This window comes from Papaver somniferum, chromosome 3 (assembly GCF_003573695.1).
Source record: "Papaver somniferum cultivar HN1 chromosome 3, ASM357369v1, whole genome shotgun sequence".
NCBI classification, from domain to species: Eukaryota; Viridiplantae; Streptophyta; class Magnoliopsida; order Ranunculales; family Papaveraceae; genus Papaver; species Papaver somniferum.
This window is the reverse complement of record NC_039360.1, coordinates 133,200,977-133,223,767: the sequence shown is the minus strand read 5'-3', so window position 1 is coordinate 133,223,767 and position 22,791 is coordinate 133,200,977.

Below are 22,791 nucleotides of genomic sequence, written 5' to 3'. Positions count from 1 at the left end.
GTCTTTTGATAAAATCAAGGTGAACATGAACCAATTGATAATCCAGTATTCTACTCCCGAAGAGCAGCCTAGAAATTTCAATCACCTCCCAATAACCCAACTGATTAACAGAAAAATTTATTGCGGAATCACAAGAGTCTGAGACAGAGAACTGTTGTGATTATTATATCTTACCTATCAGATATAAATATCGAGTAAATATTAGAGAAGATACAACTCAATAAGATAGAACAAGTAAGAACAAAATACGCAACTACAGAGAAAATAGTTGAATCTGGCTTAAATAATCCCAATGAAGTCTTCAAGTCGTTAACCTATAATGGTTTTAGGAAAAACCTAGGTTAAAAGAGAATCGACCCTAATACACAACTAGGAACACACAGAAGTGTGGGGATTAGGTTTTTCCACTGCTAGAGTTCTCCCTTATATAGTCTTTCAAATCAGGGTTGCTCTCAATCAAAGCTAAGATTTTTTAGTAACAAAGCATTCAACATTCATTGTTAGGTGAAAACTTGATTTAAATGTTTATGGGTGAAAACTGTTTCTACTGGTTTTGGTAAATTTGGGTGTGTGTGGATGAGAAACGAATCTAAACCCTAAACAAATGCACTGCATGAGAGTACTTTTGATTCGAGATATCAATCTATACAATTCTGGCCTAATCCAAGAAATGGCCGTTCCAGACTTGCTTCGGTCACAAAGTGAAGGAGATGGGGTTGATCTTAGGGAGGGAAGCGAATAAGGTATTGAGATTGTGAAGGTGTTGGCTATTTATGACTTGTATCAGAATGTTGAACTGGCTTGCACAATGTAAGCTATCAGTTTTGGGTGTTTTCTGGATACTGTGACAACACTTGGTTTTTTCTGTATGTGTGTCTTATGTTTTGGAAATAGGCGAAGGACCTATTTATACAAGTCATTGAGCGCAAAACCCTCATCTCATAGGAAGTGGAGGAAGTTGAGTAATGGAGTAGTGGGGTCGTGTAGGTGATTGCACGATCACGTCTTTTTTCCATTTTCCCATCATCGTTAACCGTCCATGCCTCCTGACACGTTCTTGTGATGGCGCATTGCACGCTGTAAACTGCCAGACCAATACCCCAGTAAGTATCCCCCAGTTTGTGACATACTTGATGTCTCGAATGAGTGGATCGTGGGACCCACAGAGAGTAGAATACGATGCTAAGTTAAATAACTAAGTTATTTAAGAAATCGATGTTTATGAAATATCGTGTATGTTCGATGCATGTAATGCATTGTAAACAATCAACATGTATGAGGCATCGATGTTTTAAAGCTTGTCCGAATAAGTCGTGGAGCAAGCGTCTTAAAATAGCATCACGTCCAACCATCTTCAAGTGATCGTTTAGAGGCTGCATGGGTGAGACATGCTCTAGCCGATCACTTCCTGTGAAAGAGTGGCGGACGGTGATCATCGAGGTGCCTCACTGGTTGTCTAGCTTTTAACCTAGGCTGTCCGACAAAGCTAGCGAATTTGGACGGACGAGAGGTTTGCGACTCTCATTTGCGACCGTTGATGGAATTTTAGGGTTTTTAAGAGGTGCGCAAGCATCACTCTTTTCCTCGATCGAATTCAAGCATGGACGTCATTTTTGGTGGGACTGACCAGGCCTGCATGTAGACGGCCTGCCGGTGTACATGTCCATATTGTCTCGTCTCACGAAGGTGAGATCTAGGCCACTCAATTTGACCGGCAAAGGCGAGTGGTTGAGATCGGTTTGCGGCAGAAATCCATTGCCGCAAAGGATTTGAAAGTTGCACGTCATGCCACTATTTGGCGTGCGTTTCGAGGCCCTCGGCCATGGTTGGCCTAGGCCGATCGGTCACACGTATAGGTGGGCCCATGGTTATCACGTTGATACTCTCTGGACCTCCTTAATCTATATCTACACCCTCCATCCAAGCTGGCGAAGATGGATGGTCGTGATCAAACTGCGGCAGTTATGCAATGCCGCAAACCCTAATTAGGGTTTTGAAGCAGTCACGCACGCATGACTTCGGCCAAACGGTTTGGCAGGCTATGCTCCTTCTTTGGGGAGGTCGACCTTGTGGGGCCCATATTGGGCCAACAGTGATCATGTGTGTACCTGCCCGATGGTCCTAAGCGCGATCTAAGCCATCCAAACATGCATGCGAAGTTGGATGGTTGTGATCGGTTTAAGATGCTAGTGGAGTTTCCACGACCCTTTAAGCATCACGCCATCCTCACTTCGAGAAAGCGTTCATTTCTCTAGGGCTAGGTCGTGAGAAAACCGATCAAGTGGGTACAGAGTGGGCCCGCCAATGTGGGCGTTGGCGTTTCAATGACCATTCGCGGGATGATCTAAGACGTCCAACCAGGATGGTGAAGTTAGACGGTCGTGATGACTTTAAGACTGCTTTGAACAGTCTAAGCTCGTCGAGCTTCTTCCAAAGCAGTGCAACCACCCTATTTTAGGGCTGACGTTTGACGTGCTGGGAGGAGTTCGTGTGATGTTCGACCGGCTAGGGCATAAGTGGGACCGCCGGTGGTCATCACGATGCTCGCCTACTCTTTCCAGGGTTTGTCTAGGCTTGTTAAATTGCGTGACCAACTTGTGTGGCCGCGATTGTTTTTGAGACTGATTTGGATAATCTGGATTTCCTTTAAGGAAATTAAGCATGCTCAATCGGGATAATATAAGCACGTCGATGTGAGATTATCTTTGTTAGAGAGAGATGTAGCCTGTACGGGTATTCCATGCATGTCTCGAATTTGACACTTGGAGATTCATGCTACTCTGCTGAGAGTGAACACTCAGTCGTCATGTCATGCCAAACATGAGAGTTCGACGAGGAACAACATACGAAATACTAGGTTAATCATGCATTGATTAATAATGCTAAACAATTCACAAAATATTTGGGATTGTTGCTACATGCACCATTCTGGGTGAATTTTATGTATTTATTGAATTGCTTTAAGTAAATAAAGCGAGAGGTTTTCTGCGCTCATTGCTTATCAAATGGCTTTATCCTTTGCAGGATGTCAGCATATTATTTTTGGTTTTACAATTTTATCCCTGAACTAAAATCCGCCATCAACATTAAGTCCCCTTCCTAGCACGTAATAGTTGCACTATTGCGGGGTACTCATTAGATGGTGATAAATAAAGATAAAACTTATGAGACAAAGTTAGATGTTACCAAGAGAGACGGGTCATCCTGTCCTTGGAGCATGTCATGTTCAAGAGGCGTCCAGGCGAGCGTTCCCCTAGCATGATGTCGGTTGTCCCCATGTAGATTAGGCATATGGTTGGTTGGATTCTCAAACTATTCATGACAATGTCGTAATCCTCGACTCCGATGAGGACGATCCCTATCATGAGTAATATCCTTAAAAGGATGCTGAAGCAATTTCTGAAAAAGATGTTGAAGCAGCTCCCAAAGAGAACGTTGAAGTAGCTTCCAGAAAGCGTTTTGAAGCAGCTTCAGGAGGCGGCTCCTGAAGAGAGCGTTGAAGCAGCTTCTGGAGCGAACATCGAAGCGAGTCCCGGAGAGAGCGTTGAAGCAGCTTCTGGTGGCGGCTCCTGAAGAGAGCGTTGAAGCAGCTTTTGGAGCGAAAGTCGAAGCGGGTCCCGGAGAGAGCGTTGAAGCAGCTTCTGGAGGCGGCTCCTGAAGAGAGCGTTGAAGCAGCTTCCGGAGCGAACGTCGAAGCGGGTCCCGGAGAGAGCGTTGAAGCAGCTTTTGGAGGCGGCTCCTGAAGAGAGCGTTGAAGCATCTTCCGGAGCGAACGTCGAAGCAGGTCCCAGAGAGAGCGTTGAAGCATCTTCTGTAGGCGTCTCCTTAAGAGAGCGTTGAAGCAGCTTCCGGAGCGAACATCGAAGCGGGTCCCGGAGAGAGCGTTGAAGCAGCTTTTGGAGGCGGCTCCTGGAGAGAGCGTTCAAGCATCTTCTGGAGGAGGCTCCTGGAGAGAGCGTTTAAGCATCTTCTGGAGGCGTCTCCTGAAGAGAGCGTTGAAGCAGCTTTTGGAGGCGGCTCCTGGAGAGAGCGTTGAAGCAGCTTCTGGAGGAGGCTCCTAGAGAGAGTGTTGAAGCATCTTCTTATGACGAGAGAGCTGAAATGCCTTCTTCTGGAGAGAGTTGAAGCGCTTTCTTCTGGAGAGAGTCGAAACACATTCTTATGGAGAGAGCTGAAGCACCTTCTTCTTGAGAGAGCTGAAGCGCCTTCTTCCTGAGAGAGTGTTGATGCGGCTTCTTCTTCAGTTTGACTTCCCCTTGCGAATTACATGCTTCTTGGTTTACCATAATAAAGATATCGCCATCTCGCCTCCGTGACTCTATTACTTCTCCATGGGAAAATAAAATATGCAGAAGTTCGGATTACCTCTGTACCTAGTGGTTATTTCTATGGTGAAGCTCAGGATTGGCAGTCTTCATATAGTGGTAGAGCTTGTCTCGTTATTAGAGGGAAAAGCTAATGATGGAACCGATAGCTTCCTTGATGTTGCCTCATGGAATGAAAAATAGGGAGACATTCCCCTGCCCACGAGTATCTACTGAGCCTTCGACTTGATATATGTTGTTATGTTGGGTTCATGAGGCCGTCTTTACATCTGCATTGCGTTTCATAGACGTCCAGGAACATCACTGGTCTTTGACAATACGTATGCTCTCTTAAGTATATTCTCGTCTTTGGACATCTTGGAATCATAATGATAGCGTGCTTGCACCTCTCTAAATTCACCATCTTTGAGATGGGCAGTGCTAAGCAGTCCCCAGTCACACTCCTTTGGTAGCGCAACTACTTCTTCTACAGGGGACGAAATTCCGAAAGCGTCTCTCATTGATGTTTCCGCCGTCGATACAGATATGGAATATCTTGGACGTTGTTTCATCATTGTGGCAGTCGTGCATGTGGTACTGGAGTTGGATTTGGCGATTTTGGACGCGCAAGATGTTGTATCTCGGTGGTTTTCCTCTTGATGCTTCAACGAAACTGCTTACAGAAGGCTGAAGGTTGTATTGCCTGTTAGTGAGATGTATGCTTCCACGAACATCATGAGGATCTTCATTGCTTGTTATTTCTAGAAGGGCAGGTGCTGTCGTAAGTGCGCGTTTAGTAGCTTCACGGAGTTCAGAGGATGTCTGAAAGCGCAGGTTCTTCGACAAAGCACGACAGACATGTACCATCTTATTGATGCACAATTACACCACTTTTTGTCCAGTCACATTGGGATCGTGACCCTCCAGTGCCTGGATTCGGGACCTCTTGACATAATCATTTGGATGTTCGCTGTTTCGCTGAAGCATTCCTCTTAAGTATGACAGAGTGATTCGCCCAAGCTGCGGATTCTTTCTCGACATGATGATGCCCTATCTTCTTGAGGGTGATCCCTTGAGGTGTCGGCTCCAGTATATCTGAAGATGTACCGGGCTCGCTCTCGTCCGGGCTGACATAATAGGCGAACCCTTTATGATGATTTGGAGATGACAATATTCGTTGAATCTTTCGAAACGCTTCCTGTTGTAGTGCGGTCCAGAAGAAACTTGCTCCTTTTCGTCAGCAAGGGGGTGAGTGGAGCAACAAGCTGGGCTAAACCAGGTATAAAACTGTAGTTCACCTTGCCCATGAAGCTTTGGAGTTCTTTCACAGTTCGTGGAGGCAGCATCTTGAGGATAGCTTGGGTCTTGGATGGGTACACTTTGATTTCCTCAGCAGTCACCTTTCGAACACTTATCATAAAACTCATGTGTGGGCCGCCCGAACTTTTGATTTGACTACTATATCATCCACGTAGTCTTCAACTTTATTATGCATCATGTCGTGGAAGATTGCCGTCATAGCACGTTGATACTTTGCACCGGCATTAACCAAATGACATTACAGTATAATAAAAATTTCCGAGAGGAGTTCGAAAATTTATCTTACTCGCGTCATGCTCATATATCCAGCGGACACGGCGTGTTCTCCAAATGCAGAAAAACCCCGGGACCTAGTCCATATTTGAACACCACACTGTGTTATGCCGCTATAGACTCTAGAGTACTACAAGTTAACTTTGGACTGGAATGTAGTTGATCCTTAACCAAGTCTCACACCGATTAAGGTACAGTCGTGTTATACCTCTAGAACCACGCCGGATTCTGCGCATTTGATTTCCTTAGATGATCTCACCCACAACTAAGAGTTGCTACGACCCAAAGTCGAAGACTTGTAAACAAATCTGTCTCCCACATGTATGTCTATTATTTATTCGGTTTTTGTTCTGTCTTTTGATAAAATCAAGGTGTACATGAACCAATTGATAATACGGTCTTATACTCCCGAAGAGCGGCCTAGAAATTGCAATCACCTCACAATAACCCAACTGAATAACAGAAAAAGTTATTGGGGAATCACAAGAGTTTGAGACGAAAAACTGTTGTGATTACTTTTTATATCTTACCAATTGGAGATAAATTTCGATTAAATCTTAGAGAACATAAAACTCAATACGATAGAACAAGTAAGATCAGAATACGCAACTACAGGAAAAAAAAGGATCTTGCTTCACGAATCCCAATGAAGTCTTCAAGTCGTTAACCTATAATGGTTTTAGGAAAAACCTAGGTTAAAAGAATCGACTCTAGTACACAACTAGGAACACACACAAGTATGGGGATTAGGTTTTTCCATTGCTAGAGTTCTCCCTTATATATTATTTTAAATTAGGGTTGTTTTCAATCAAATCTAAGATAGCTTAGTAACAAAGCATTCAATATTCACCGTTAGATGAAAACCTGATTTAAGATTCAAGCTAAGTCTGCTTAAAAATAAAGCAATCAATATCCACCGTTATATGGTCTTAGCTTGTTACACATAAATGAATATACCTTCATTTAGATATGGGTTACCGTACCTAAACGCGTATATTGAGTTGGCTCAATAATAGTTAACCGAAGTTAGCCATATGAAAACTTTTATCTTAGCCGTATTCATCTAACACTTATAGATCAAATATGAAGATCAATCATTCATGAAAGATAATCAAATGAATCTAATTGGGATTCAAATAGAGTTGTTCAATTGTTCACTATCTCATAGAAATATATATGAACAAATTGAATCGAAATCGTTTTGATTCGTAATCGTACAAAGTACTTATACAAGAATCAATTCATGAACATTAAGCCACGATTTGCAAAGATTGCATTCTTTATATCATAAATCTATTAGTTCATGAGTATGAGAATCATACATGACAGATTCTAGAACTTAACCACTGTGTTCGCCAACCAGGTACGCGAACATCAGCTCCGGACCTTGGCCTGTCAAGTCGTTCACAAACCTGGTTCACAAACAGCCGTCCCGGACCCAACTCAAGTAAAATCGTTCGCATACTAGGTACATAAACAAGGTTCCCGAACATTCTCATGTAAAACCATTTGCATACTAGGTACGGAAACAATATTCCCGGACTTGAATCGTTACAAGTCTGCTTTCAATCTGGCACAAGATCTTTCTAGCACTGGTTTAACTCATCACACGTAATTAGTCCAGCTGTGTAGCAGATGTCCCTCTCATCTTTATCTCTCTCCTAATCTTATCCAGCTGTAAAGCAGCGGACGCATCTTACAATGTTTATCTAGCTGTATAGCGGATATCTCTTTATCTAGCAGTCGTGCGGATGTGTCTCCCCTTTTCTTCAGTCAGCTTTAGAGCTGGCACCTTTAATTTCTCTGGCATTATAGTTACTTGGAGATAGGTTGAGAATATGTATGTCTTCATAGCTCTTTGGATACTTGTGACCAATTAGAAGTCATGGTTTTTGTGGGTACACCTCTGTTAAACCCACCCGAGATTAACTCGGTTTTATTTTTTAGTTTTGCTCGAGGACTAGCAAATAATAAGTTTGGGGGTATTTGATAGACACATTTTTGTGTCTAATTTATCCTCAATGTCCGTATTGTTGGAACTCTATTTTTGTACTAATATTGTGTTTTTATGTATTTTTAGGAAATAAACATTTTTGGAAAATTCGGCTCGAAAAGTTGATTTTGGCACCCGGAGGACAAGTGTTATTCGGACTCTCGCTTTTGGATAAGGGGTAACCTAATTACTAAGGGGACACCACTGTTTGCTAAGGGGACACCTTCTTCACGATTTGAAAAAATAAAATTGGCGGGAAAATTGGTTCATCAACTGGCAGAATTTCAATCGACAAAATGAAGGTGTTGTGGTGCGATTCAATGGCTCAAACTTGGTAGGAAGATGTGATATAGCTTAAGGAACACAGTATGGGTGTCATAATCGATCAATTTAGGCTGGAATTCTCGGTTCGATTCACCAAAATCAAAACAGAGCAACACACACTGAACACGAGCTCAAGTGTGTTTCTGCTGTGCATGGAGTGATGTGGAGGTGCGGGAAAGCTTCTGAGGCATGAAGAAACTAATTTGGAGCGTTTTGGGAGCGAGTTAACGCGTGGAAATTCTATAAATGGTAAGTATTCTCATTTTTGGGCAGCAAAGAATAATCGAATTAAAGAGAAAATATACGCAATCAATGGTCGGATTTCTTGCTCCAAAACACTATAAATACAAGTATCGGTCATCGGGAAGAGGGGTAGAGAGTTTGGAGTCGAGAGGAGGTCCAGAGAAGCAGAAATCAAGAGTTGATGAAACTCTGTTGTTGCTGCTGCTGCTGATGAAGAACACCAAGAACACGAAGAACGGAGTCACAAGGACAGTCGTTTATGAACAGTGTCTAGGACGCATAGCCGTGGGTCGCAGTGCAGTCTAAACAGCAGCAGCACTTGTCTTTTATCGTTCATTCTGTGACGCTTTTTGTGCGTCTCAGATTACAGTTTTACACCATTTTCTCTTCTTCTCATCATTTGTAAACCATTTTTGAGCCATAATAAATTATTTTGAGAGCATTTTTACTATGATGAGTTAAACCCCAACACTGGGACGACGGAGGAGGCCGAGCTTCATACATGGGTAATGTAATTAATTCTTTTTAATACTTTTGCATTAAAAATTAATTGAAATATGATTTGATTAAATTGGGTGTTATTTGATTAGATGGGTCATGCTTAGCTTAGGTGATTTGATGTTCCATGCTTAACATTTACAATCAATTTTTTGAGAATCTACTTTGGCAAAATAAGAGTCCATATAACTTATGTTTTGAGCGATTATTGTCGAGAATAATTCATTGAGCCCTATTTTATGAAGATTGGCCGAATCATTAGTCCCAGTACTCTTTCCCATATTGTTAATATTTTTTGTATATATTTTTATTTTTAAATCTTTACAAGTCCGAGCAACGAACTTTTACTACCACTTTCAAAACTACAACAAAATGGCGCCGCCGACGCGGACTTGTATATAGATTTATTTTTATTTTTTTTTAGGTTTATTTTTTTTTTATTTGTTCCTTTTTACTTTGTCTTTTATCTTTGATTTACAGGTTCGAAATGGAGCACTAAGTACTTGGAGAGGAAAAAGCTTAAAGCGAAAAGCGAAAAGAGAAGAAAAAAGGACAATTTTAGGATTTAATTTTTAATTTTTAATTTTTTTTTAGAGTGTGTGAGGAAAACTATAATTTTTTTATTTATTTTGGACTTTGGAATTTAAACAATTGGACTTTATTTCTTTTTTTAACCCTACGAAAGGGTATTATTAAACAAAAAAAAATTTATATAAACTGTGTGCAGGGAAGGACGACGATTACTATATCGTCTCGGCCCCTCGGGTTCGTACATGACATAGGAGTCGTGGCCCGAGTCGACTTCAACGGTTCATCCCCCGTATGGTACGGGAGGTAAGTCCATCGAAACACTCGCGAATCTCCTGTCAGCGGGTTTACTGTATTCCTTAAGGTGATTCATTGATTGAGGACGAATTTGGACTGTTTTTAAATTCCTAGTAAAGGGCAAGGCCTGGCCAATACAAGATAAGGGTTCGGATTTCATCACCGCTCCCTTCTTGCCCGCCTTAGGAAAACGAAACCTAATGCGAACCCAAGCTTAAAACTTGACTAGAACGAGACCGATAGGGTAACGCGCTTATTAGGAAATTTTTTCGAAGGATATTGGTTACTTTCTTAAGCACACCTTGAAGTTCATAATGGTTTCTGTGAGTTGAATGCGTGATTGCGCCGACTTGTGATAGCGGTGAGGCCTTGGGTATCAAAGCTCCACTGAGCTTCCCTCTCCTCAATTCAACTTACTTTGACTCGGATTGATTCCAGAGGGGTTTGCTTAAATTATAACGAATTCCCCTTCGAGAGATAGAAGCAAGTCTAGAAACAATCTAAGTGGAGCCATCATGCTTATCGTTTGCTAGATTTTATAGGTTTGATTTGGACGAGTCAGCCTTGTTTGTGATTGTGTAGAATTCCCTTACAATTAAGAATGTCGAGCTGGTATGATAGAAGCCAATACAATGAATATCGACCTGAATTTGAATATGGACATCATCAGTTTTATTACCATGGTGGGAATAGTGGTTGGGAACGCCAAACTTTTCAAGGTTATGGTTCATATCATGGTGAGCCCAATCACTATCCTCACAACCATCAGTTATACGAGAAAAATTCTGCTAATTCCTCTTTACTTGACTCGACACGTAAGTTAGCTGAGACAGCACGTAAGTTCGCCGAAATGAATAACTTAGTTATGGACGAAAATAATGCAATGAGTGAACTTTCTTTACCTGATTTCCTAGATTACGTCAGAAATTCATGTGAGTCGGCCCAAAAGCTTTTGTTAGAGACCCAGAATAGAACTTCTCTAAAAGATCTAAATTTCCAAAATAGTGTTTCCAATTTTACCCTTGATGTAAATAGTGAATATTTGCCTAATTTAGAGGACGAGGTTAGAATAAAATACATTACTTATTTAGATAAGGTTCAATCATCTTCGTACTATGATGATGAGGATAGCAGTAATGAAGAATCTGAAATATGTAGGCATAGTGATCAGGAGTCTAGTAATCTAATTGAGCTGTATAGTGATTATATTATTTCTAGTTCAAATCCAAATAATTTTTATGATTATTCACCTATTCAAAAGGACGAGGATTTGATTACGGATACCACCGTTTTAGACGATGTAGTTTTTCCTTTTGATTACGAAGCCGATAGTGGCTTAGAGGAACGGGTTCATTTCGAAAATACTGTTTTAGAGTCTAGCGACTTAGAAACAATAGTCTTGGAAGAAGAAGATAGACCCGTAGAGATGAGTAAAGATGCACTACCTGATAATAACTTAGAAGAATCTCTTGAATATTTTAAGGACTCTGAAGATACGGAAATTCAAGAAATAATTAGAGGTCTCTCTAGAGACACTGAAAACTCTAAGTTTGGGGGTGATTATCACTTCCCTAGTGCCTTACCTTTAACTCTCATAAAGTCCCCACACTTAGGACTTGATATCTGTGCCTCGACCATTTTACAAGATTACCTTCATACTCGTTTTCCCGAGCCTAATGATGTCCATGAAGGAGTTCAGTCGTTAGAAACCCATCCTCTGGTTGATGTCGTTTGCCCAGGCTATGATCCCCAGATTGACTTTGTTTTCCCACCAAATAGTTTTCTTCCAACTGTGGGAACATTTATATTCCAAATGTGTCGAATATTAAGTTGTGAGACTAAACCTAAATGCTTTAGGAAATTAGAATCGACACATTTGCTTAAGATTGACCACTACTCTCATTTTGGTCAATTATGTAAGTCAAATCTTATTGACTTAGAGGATCCTCAGTTATTTAGGTTATTATTGTGCGCTTCTAAGATCATATTTGAGTTTTTCCATACTCTAGGACCTAATAATTTGGATCCAACCTATGAAGAAACGCAGCTAATGAAAATATTCTATTTAGACCCTTTCATAGAACCTGAACCTGAACCACAATTAGAAATAGTTATCAGGAAACTAGGTAAGGGCATGCTAGTGTTGTTCATTTCGTTGGTTCACTGCAGTTTCCTTTTGTCAGCTCTTTTTGGTTTTAAAGACCCACAGTTATTCCGGCTACTGTTATACGGTTCGAGTTGACTAAACCTTTCCTACGTCTGGCTGAAGACTTTAAACTTAGCACTTCTTGGGAGGTAACCCAATCTCATGCAACACGGTAATATCCTTCCTTAACTATTTTTGCTTCGAATGGTAACAGTTTCTCCTTGTTCATGCTTTTAGTTTCATCTTTAGAACATTGAGGACAATGTTAGATTTAAGTTTGGGGGTATGGGAGAAACATTTTAGTCGCATCTTTGAAACTTCTAGCATCACATAGTACCCGGTTAGCTAAGTTTACATACTGTTTCTCACCGAAAAGATAGAAATTGGAATGCTAGAGATAACAACCTATTGAGACATTAGAGAAAAAGACATTGAGATCCTTGAAATTCAGGAGAGAACTTGTTCCTTTTAGAGGGTAACCGTGATGGACCTAACCATCCATGATGGAAAGGCAAGTAGGTCAGAAGGAAATGCCAGAAAGACAGAGCAACCTCACAATGTAGTCTTAGTTACTGGATTACGACTCTCTCTCAGTAGAAACTTATCATCATCAACAAGCGGAGTGACATCAAAATTTATGAAAAAGTTGAAGACGTTTAAGGTTTAGAAGCAACAATAGAAAATAATAATTCAAAAATCAAAGTTGAAGACTTAGTTACAAGAAGTACAAGAGAAAATGATATAAGTTGTTGAAGTTCATGATATCAAGACATCACAAGTTGTGAAGATCCAAGTTCTAAAGTCCTTCTCTCATGGCCATGTAAATTTTTGTCTTGTAAAAAAAAAAAAAATGAAAAAAATGAAAAATGAAAAAAAAAAGAAAAAAAAAGAAACATCATTACGTTCTTTTTGTTCAATAAGGCCATAGGGAAGAACAAATTTATAAGTCAAGCAAGAAATCGAAGTGAAGAGTTAATTGTCAAGGTTCTATGAGGTTCGATAGTTTATCATCAACAGTTGAAGACCGAAGAAGACGTTATTTCTACTGAGCACTGTGAGAGAGTCGAAGAAAGATGCATTTTGGTTGCTTTGTTAGTCTGCTTTCAATCTGGCACAAGATCTTTCTAGCACTGGTTTAACTCATCACACGTAATTAGTCCAGCTGTGTAGCAGATGTCCCTCTCATCTTTATCTCTCTCCTAATCTTATCCAGCTGTAAAGCAGCGGACGCATCTTACAATGTTTATCTAGCTGTATAGCGGATATCTCTTTATCTAGCAGTCATGCGGATGTGTCTCCCCTTTTATTCAGTCAGCTTTAGAGCTGACACCTTTAATTTCTCTGGCATTCTATTTACTTGGAGATAGGTTGAGAATATGTATGTATTCATAGCTCTTTGGATACTTGTGACCAATTAGAAGTCATGGTTTTTGTGGGTACACCTCTGTTAAACCCACCCGAGATTAACTCGGTTTTATTTTTTAGTTTTGCTCGAGGACTAGCAAATAATAAGTTTGGGGGTATTTGATAGACACATTTTTGTGTCTAATTTATCCTCAATGTCCGTATTGTTGGAACTCTATTTTTGTACTAATATTGTGTTTTTATGTATTTTTAGGAAATAAACATTTTTGGAAAATTCGGCTCGAAAAGTTGATTTTGGCACCCGGAGGACAAGTGTTATTCGGACTCTCGCTTTTGGATAAGGGGTAACCTAATTACTAAGGGGACACCACTGTTTGCTAAGGGGACACCTTCTTCACGATTTGAAAAAATAAAATTGGCGGGAAAATTGGTTCATCAACTGGCAGAATTTCAATCGACAAAATGAAGGTGTTGTGGTGCGATTCAATAGCTCAAACTTGGTAGGAAGATGTGATATAGCTTAAGGAACACAGTATGGGTGTCATAATCGATCAATTTAGGCTGGAATTCTCGGTTCGATTCACCAAAATCAAAACAGAGCAACACACACTGAACACGAGCTCAAGTGTGTTTCTGCTGTGCATGGAGTGATGTGGAGGTGCGGGAAAGCTTCTGAGGCATGAAGAAACTAATTTGGAGCGTTTTGGGAGCGAGTTAACGTGTGGAAATTCTATAAATGGTAAGTATTCTCATTTTTGGGCAGCAAAGAATAATCGAATTAAAGAGAAAATATACGCAATCAACGGTCGGATTTCTTGCTCCAAAACACTATAAATACAAGTATCGGTCATCGGGAAGAGGGGTAGAGAGTTTGGAGTCGAGAGGAGGTCCAGAGAAGCAGAAATCAAGAGTTGATGAAACTCTGTTGCTGCTGCTGCTGATGATGAAGAACACCAAGAACACGAAGAACGGAGTCACAAGGACAGTCGTTTATGAACAGTGTCTAGGACGCATAGCCGTGGGTCGCAGTGCAGTCTAAACAGCAGCAGCACTTGTCTTTTATCGTTCATTCTGTGACGCTTTTTGTGCGTCTCAGATTACAGTTTTACACCATTTTCTCTTCTTCTCATCATTTGTAAACCATTTTTGAGCCATAATAAATTATTTTGAGAGCATTTTTACTATGATGAGTTAAACCCCAACACTGGGACGACGGAGGAGGCCGAGCTTCATACATGGGTAATGTAATTAATTCTTTTTAATACTTTTGCATTAAAAATTAATTGAAATATGATTTGATTAAATTGGGTGTTATTTGATTAGGTGGGTCATGCTTAGCTTAGGTGATTTGATGTTCCATGCTTAACATTTACAATCAATTTTTTGAGAATCTACTTTGGCAAAATAAGAGTCCATATAACTTATGTTTTGAGCGATTATTGTCGAGAATAATTCATTGAGCCGTATTTTATGAAGATTGACCGAATCATTAGTCCCAGTACTCTTGCCCATATTGTTAATATTTTTTGTATATATTTTTATTTTTAAATCTTTACAAGTCCGAACAACGAACTTTTACTACCACTTTCAAAACTACAACAGTACTCGAATGTGAGAAAAAAGGAAAGTATACACGTTATAAGAAGTGTTTGGGTTAGTTTTCTAAACGAGAAAAAAAGGAAGAAGACTAGTTTGTGTTTTTGGTTTTGATGGTGATTCATGGAAAATATGAAAGTGATATATGGTTAAGATGGGATTAAAAAACTCGAGTTACAAGTTGACTTGAATTCTGAGAAGAGGGAAAGTAAATTAAAAAAAAATGAAGAAAACTGCATTATTTGACACTTATCTGTAGAAAACATTAACCAATTGAATACTCACATCACCACACAACCACCTCTCTTGAAAAATGAATGATCGCTACGATTATCCAGCAAAAACTTCCCATAGGACTCGTTATCCATGGATTGTTTCCCCATAGCATGCTAACTAACACTAGATTTTTTTTTAATTTTAAATCCAATCATGCTGCAAATACAAACATTTCCTGCCTCTTGTATGGCTACTATCTTTCCAAGCTGCTTAACATACTCTCTTTTTGGAGCAACGGCAACCCGACACTAGTTGTAATTTTCCCAACTATCACAGATATTGTTCATACTTACATACCTATTTGTGACTATTCATGGGACAACACGTATGTTTAACCGTTTTTTCATAACTCAGTCAAGTGTACCTGTCAGGAGTCGGTGTAAGTTTTGTGTATAATATTACTTATACAACACATATACGAAAACCTAGAAAATCCAACATCCATACCCATAAAACACGCCATATATCAATGAGACAGGACAATGGTGTATATATTCATGAGATGGTACAATGGTGTACATATCTGTAAAAATCTAATAAATCCAACACCCATGCCCATAAAACGTGTCATATATAAATGAGGCATGACAACGGGGTACAACTATATATACATCTACAAAAATCCTTAAAATCCAACATCAATACCCACCAAGTATGTTGTATATTGATGAGAAAATACAAGGCTAACCAATAAAACATCTACAAATAACAAATATTCCAATTAACGTATAAAGATTTCAATATCCATTCTTCTAATTAATATTAAAATCAAACCTATAAGAGCAACCACAGTCATGAGACGGACCAAATATCAAAAGCCAGACTAAAAGCCAAAAAAATTTGGTATTCTGGGTGTTCAAGCGCAATGGGGGACGACCAAAATTTGGTGAAGCGTAACTTATACGAACGCTTGGTGCGAGACGGAACTTATACTCACGTTTCTTGACCGAGCGTCTTTATAATATGCGTCTGAACGAAACGGAGGTATTACGTGCGCCTGATTGAGGCGCAAGTATAGTTCACGCCTAACATGGGACGGCGATGGAAAGTGCGTCTACTGGGACGGAGATGTTATGTGCGTCTGATACATACGGAGATAGAAAGTGCGTATGACTCAGGCGGACATAGAAGGTGCGTCTGGGTAGCCAAAGAAAAAAATCAAAAATGTCCGTGAGAAGTAAATGATTTGAGCACTGCATATTCGTTTCTTGCTTCCTCCTCAAAGCGGGTAGTTTATGATGTTGATATGGATGGGGGGCGTAACTGCTTAGAGCAACCACAGCCATGGTGAAAGAGGAAGTTAACTGGGTGCATATAATCAACGAAAATTAAAACTGGTATCAGGCGCACACTATTCTTCTACCCATCTCATACGTAACTTAAAGTTGCGTTTCATCCAGACGCACGTATAATCAACGCCCATCTCATACGTAACTTAAAGTTACGTTTCATCCAGACGAACAATAAAACTACGCCTGATATTGGGCGGATGTATTAGATGCGTTTGAAGGGGCGGAGTTTATACATGCGCCTGACTCATACGGTGTTTATATGCTCGCCTGATTGCATACGGTGATTAAACTTACGCCTGGTTTCATACGCTCCTAATACTTTCGTCCCACTATATCTTCTTTAGTCTGGACAGACGACCATATTTGGTCTCAAACCCTAAATTTGGCGACCAAATTTGGGTTTACTCCTCACCACTGCGGCACTCTTTAAGACCACATTTGGGTTTAGTACCCAAATTTGATCGTGACTGTGGTTGCTCTAACAAGATCAAAAACCTAAAACAAAAAATCAAACCGGAAACCTAAAAATCTTACTAAATCATGAACATAGAAAACCAAAAAGCAATTCATTATATCAAATCAAACAAACAACGGATCAAACAAAAAATCAAAGATCGATCAAAAACAAACATCCAAAGACTAATTAAAAATCAAACAGAAAACGAAAACAAAAAACAAATAAACATTAAATAAATAATCAAAAGTTCAAATACTAACTAGTAAATCTTCTCTAACGCAGTTTCAATAAAGATATCTCCAACAACAACAAAACTCAATGAATAAATCTTCTCCAACTTTTTATTTCTTTTGCTCAGTAATAAGAAATTTTATTAACCAAAAGTTTACCAATGAATACAAAAACTTACTACGGACTTAAATCAAAATCAACAAAACAAAAGGAAAAGAGAAAAAAACCTTTTCTATTTTATAGGCTGTACTATCTAGTAGAACCTATAATAGATTTGGCCAGGATTTTCCATTGCAATCAAGAAGGAAGTTTTATCTTCAAAAAAATATTTTTTCTCCTTGTCTTAAAGTAGCACCTTTATTTGCCAGCTTGTCTGCAGAGAAGTTTACTTCTCTGTAGCTATGAATCATTTTCCAGCAAGTGATTTTTGAACATATTTTTCTCCACCTACTTACTGCATACCATGGGATTCTTCCTGCTTGAAAACAATTCATCACTGATATTGAGTCTGTTCTAAAATTGAGTTGATGAAATCCTTTACTCACTGCCCATTCACCTGCACTTATGACTGCTATAATTTCTGCACAGAAGTTTGTAGAAATACCAAGTCTTCCTGTCACTGCAATAACAAACTCTCCACCACTGTTTCTTCCTATAAATCCATAGCCTGAAATGCATGGGTTCCCTTTTGATGCACCATCACAACATATAAGAAGTTTATTCTGATTTGGAAGTTGGAAATCTCCATGATTCTCATGTGTTTAACTTTTTTTACTTTTGAGATTAAAGTTTTTCAGAATCTGCAAGTCATAGGTTGTATTCCACATGTAAGCATTCAATCTAATTTCACTTGCTTCTGTAAATTGTATTACCTTTTTTTCTTCAATATACTCCATGCTAGCATTAGCATTATCAAATACACATCTATTTCTCATGAACCATATCTCCTTTATTGAGCTGAAAGAGGCAATTCTCCATATTTCTTTAACTGCTGGACTCTTACCTTTTGTCATTTTTATCGTATCTTCAAATGATATAGGTTTATTGAATATTACTTATCCAATCCCATACCATCACACTAAAGGAACATTTCCACAGAATATGTTCTAAATATTCCTCATCATGTTTACATAAGGAACATCTAGATGCTATATTAAAGTTTTTTTTTTCATGTTCTCATCTGTGGAGCAAATTCCTCTAGCTAGATTTCATATTATACTAGAAACACTGGGGGTAGACTGAAGCATTCCATACCTTTTTTGTCCAATGCAGTTTAAAGAATTTTTTTCTGATGCATTATACTGCTGAAGCCACTGATAATTCACCTGAGATAGTACTTTTCCATATCTTTTTATCGACACCTCCTTCTGCTAATGACAAATCTTTTATATCAATCATTTCCAGTATTTCACTAGGAATTACCCAGTCACCTCCTAACAATATATCAGAAACTTTCATATCTGGGAACTGTTGAATATATTTATTACCAGGGTATAATTCTTCTAGTGAAGTATCCAATACCCACTTATCCCTCCAAATTGAAATTGAAGTACCATCACTAACCAACCATCTTGTTGATTCATTTAAGTCATTCATTACCCATTAAGACCTGGCCATACTAATGATTTCCTATAATATCCAATCCACTCTCCCTTCTTATTTGTAAATTTTGCCTTGTAAAACTTTGCCCATTCCTCTGATCCATTTTGTATTTTCCAAAAGAGTTTCATCAGCAAAGCTTTATTTATTATTTTAAGTCTTCTCAAACCCAGTCCACCTTTGAAAAAATGGGGGTACAATAACCACACCCAATATTTCGGTTAGCAATCTGTATGGACTAACTCCAATATACTTTTAAGAGAATCAAATAGACTCAATCTTAATAAAATATATCAAAGAGTTATATCTCTCTTTCTTGATTCAATTCTTACTCAAGAAAATAGAAATCTGTGAGTCTAATTGAATACAAGAAAAATCACTTGAACAGTACCAGAGACCAATGTTCAAGGATCAATAAATTTGAATCAACAACCAAAGGTCGGATTTTCCAATTGATTGATTCAAACGCACAACCTGTGATATTTCAATTATATAAAAAAATATAATGCGGAATAGAAATAAAACAGACATCAGAATTTTGTTAACGAGGAAACCGCAAATGCAGAAAACCCCGGGACCTAGTCCAGATTGAACACACACTGTATTAAGCCGCTACAGACACTAGACAACTACAAAGTAACTTTGGTCTGGACTGTAGTTGAACCCCAATCAATCTCACACTGATCCAAGGTACAGTTATGCTTCTACGCCTCTGATCCCAGCAGGATTCTAAGTACTTGATTCCCTTAGCTGATCTCACCCACAACTAAGAGTTGCTACGACCCAAAGTCGAAGACTTTAATAAACAAATCTGTATCACACAGAAAAGTCTACGGTAATAGATAAATTCGTCTCCCACTAATATACCTACGAGTTTTGTTCCGTCTTTTGATAAATCAAGGTGAACAGGAACCAATCAATAAACTGGTCTTATATTCCCGAAGAACAACCTAGTAATATTGATCACCTCACAACAATCTTAATCGATGCAGCAAAAAAAGATATTGTGGAATCACAAACGATGAGACAGAGTGTTTGTGATTATTTTTCTATCTTGCCTATCGGAGATATAAAATATCAAGACAATTATTTCAATTGTACTCGTACGATAAGAACAACAAGATCAGATCACACAACTACAAGAACATTAGTATCGGTCTGGCGTCACAATCCCAATGAAGTCTTTAAGTCGTTAACCTGGTTTTAGAAGAAGAAACCAAAGGTTAAAGTGTCGACTCTAGCTATGCAACTAGTATCACACGTAAGGTGTGGGGATTAGGTTTCCCAGTTGCTAGAGTTCTCCCTTATATAGTTTTCAAATCAGGGTTTGAAATCAATGTTAGCTTAGTAATAAAGTATTCAATATTCACCGTTAGATGAAAACCTGATTAGATTCAAGCTAATATTTCTCAACCGTTAGATCGAAAACTTAGCTTGTTACACACAAATGAAATGTCCAATTTTGGGTTTACGAACCGTTCCCAAACATTAACCTTTGTTGGTTCAACAATAGTTAACCAAATGATTATCCATATGATTACTTTCATATCAACCATATTCTTCTTCACCATAATTAGTTCAGATGACTCAAATGAACTAGTTAGAGAGTTGTTCAATTGCTTAGAGCAATTCCTATGTGAATGAACAAACTCAAACATTTTTTAATCCACGTGGATGAACAAACTGAATTCTCCATTATGGGAAACAAAGCAAAATGAACAAATTGGGCTCCACTAGTGATTTTATTAATATAAACTAATAAGAGTTGGGTTCCACTAGTGATTTTATTTATATAAATTATTAAGAGTTGGGTCCCACGAAATATTTAACTAATAAAAATAAATATTAAAAATAAACCCCAAATATCTTAAAAGGGTTTTGGAGAGAGAAAAACACTGGGCGTTTCTTCTTCCAATGTGGGCGTCATTGTTGTTGACGCCAGCTTTATTAGGAATAGCGCGCGCCATTAAAATAGACACGCGTCTGTTGTTGAGACTCGATGTTCAAATGAACAGATCTGTTCATTTGAACATCCATTTTCTTGGTTTGTTCATTCCATAGTGGGAGCAAAATGAACAAACTCTGAGTTTGTTCATCCCATAGGAATTGCTCTTAGATCTCATGTAACTACACAAGACACAATCAAAGCAAAAATGGTTTGATTCACTAGAATCAGTTCATGAACTTTATAGCCACGGTTTGCAAAAACATTTCTTAGTTTAAATAAACATGAGTTCAAGAAAAACCGGTTTTAGATATAACCTACTCAAATTCGAGGACTGGGTTCGCGGACTTAAGCTCATGAAATGAGTTCACAAACTCCAGCAGAAATTCTCGGGTCAAGAACTTCCGCCAGTTCGCGGACTTAGTTCGCGGACTTGGCTCACGCCACTTCCATTTCTCTTGATCAACAAAGTTCGCAAACTTTGGTTCAAGGAATAAGTACTTATACATATATGTGTTTCCACAACAATGCTTATATCCTACCAATGGTTATGTAATCTAAACTCTCATTTCAATCATTGAAGCATTCTCAGAGGACGGATATAGCCGTTATTCACTGACCATTTTTCGTCAGAGAAATTTTCAAAGTGATTGAAACATAACATGACTTTTGTCACTAGGTAAAGATGAATTCGGCTAAATAGAAAGCTTACCAACACATATTTCGAGAAATAGATAGACGAGATAAATCGGATCGAAATAGGAAATGTGCATAATGAAAGTCTATATATCAAAATGACTTTTGTCTCAAGAGTAGGAGATAGAATAGATAGACTTTTGAGTGACAGATAAGTTCAAGTCTCCACATACCTTTTAGTCCATGAAGATCCACCAGTTTCTTTAGTAGTCCTTCGTCTTATATGATGATTTCCATGGAGTTCTTGAGCTCAACTACACTTTCTATCCTAGTCCGAGACCTTTAGCTATGTAGGCTATAAATCAAGACTTATAGTTTTGATCACTAACATTGACAAACATGCTTGAGATAGCAACGCATGCGAGTTCGACCGAGCAATGCTCTAACAATAACCGTACCCAAACATGTACCTTTGTTGGTTTAACAATAATTAACCAAATGGTTAGCCATATGAGAACTTTCATATCAACCATATTCTTCTTCACCATAATTAGTTCAAATGACTCAAATGAACTAGTTGGAGAGTTGTTCAATTGTATAAATCTTATGTAACTACACAAGATACAATCGAAGAAAAATCGATTTGATTCACTTGAATCGATTCAAGAACTTTATAGCCACAGTTTGCATTTTGCATTCCTTAGTTGATATAAATATAAGTTCACAAAAAACGTCTTTAGATATAACCAACTTAAGTTCGTAGACTTAGTTTGCGGACTTAAGTTCCCGGAAGGAGTTCACAAACTCCAGCAGATATTCTCGGGATGAGAACTTCCGCCAGTTCGCGGACTGAGTTCACGGCTCTCGTTCCGGTTTTCCTGATCAACAAAGTATGCATACTTCGGTTCAAGGAAAAAATGACTTATACATATATGTGTTTCCACACAATGCTTATATCCAAAAATGGTTACATAATCTAAACTCTCATTTCAATCATTGAAACATTCTTAGAGGACGTTAATATATAGTTGTTATTCACAAACTATTTTTCGTCAAAGCAATTTTCAAAGTGATTGAAACATAACATGAGTTTCGTCACTAGGTAAAGATGAACCTGGCCAAAGCGAAAGCTTATCAACACATATTTCGAGAAATAGATAAGCGAGATAAAATCGGCTCGAAATAGCAAATGTGTATAATCAAAGTCTATATAGCAAAACGAATTTTGTCTCAAAATAGGAGATAAAGTAGATAGACTTTTGAGTGATAGATAAGTTCAAGTCTCCACATACCTTTTAGTCGATGAAGTTCCACCAGTTCCTTGAGTAGCTTTTCGTCTTGTATGATGATTTCCATGAAGTTCTTGAGCTCAACTACAGTTACTATCCTAGTCCGAGACTTAACTATAGTAGACTAGAAATCAAGACTTATAGTATTGATCACTAACATTGACAAACATGCTTGAGAT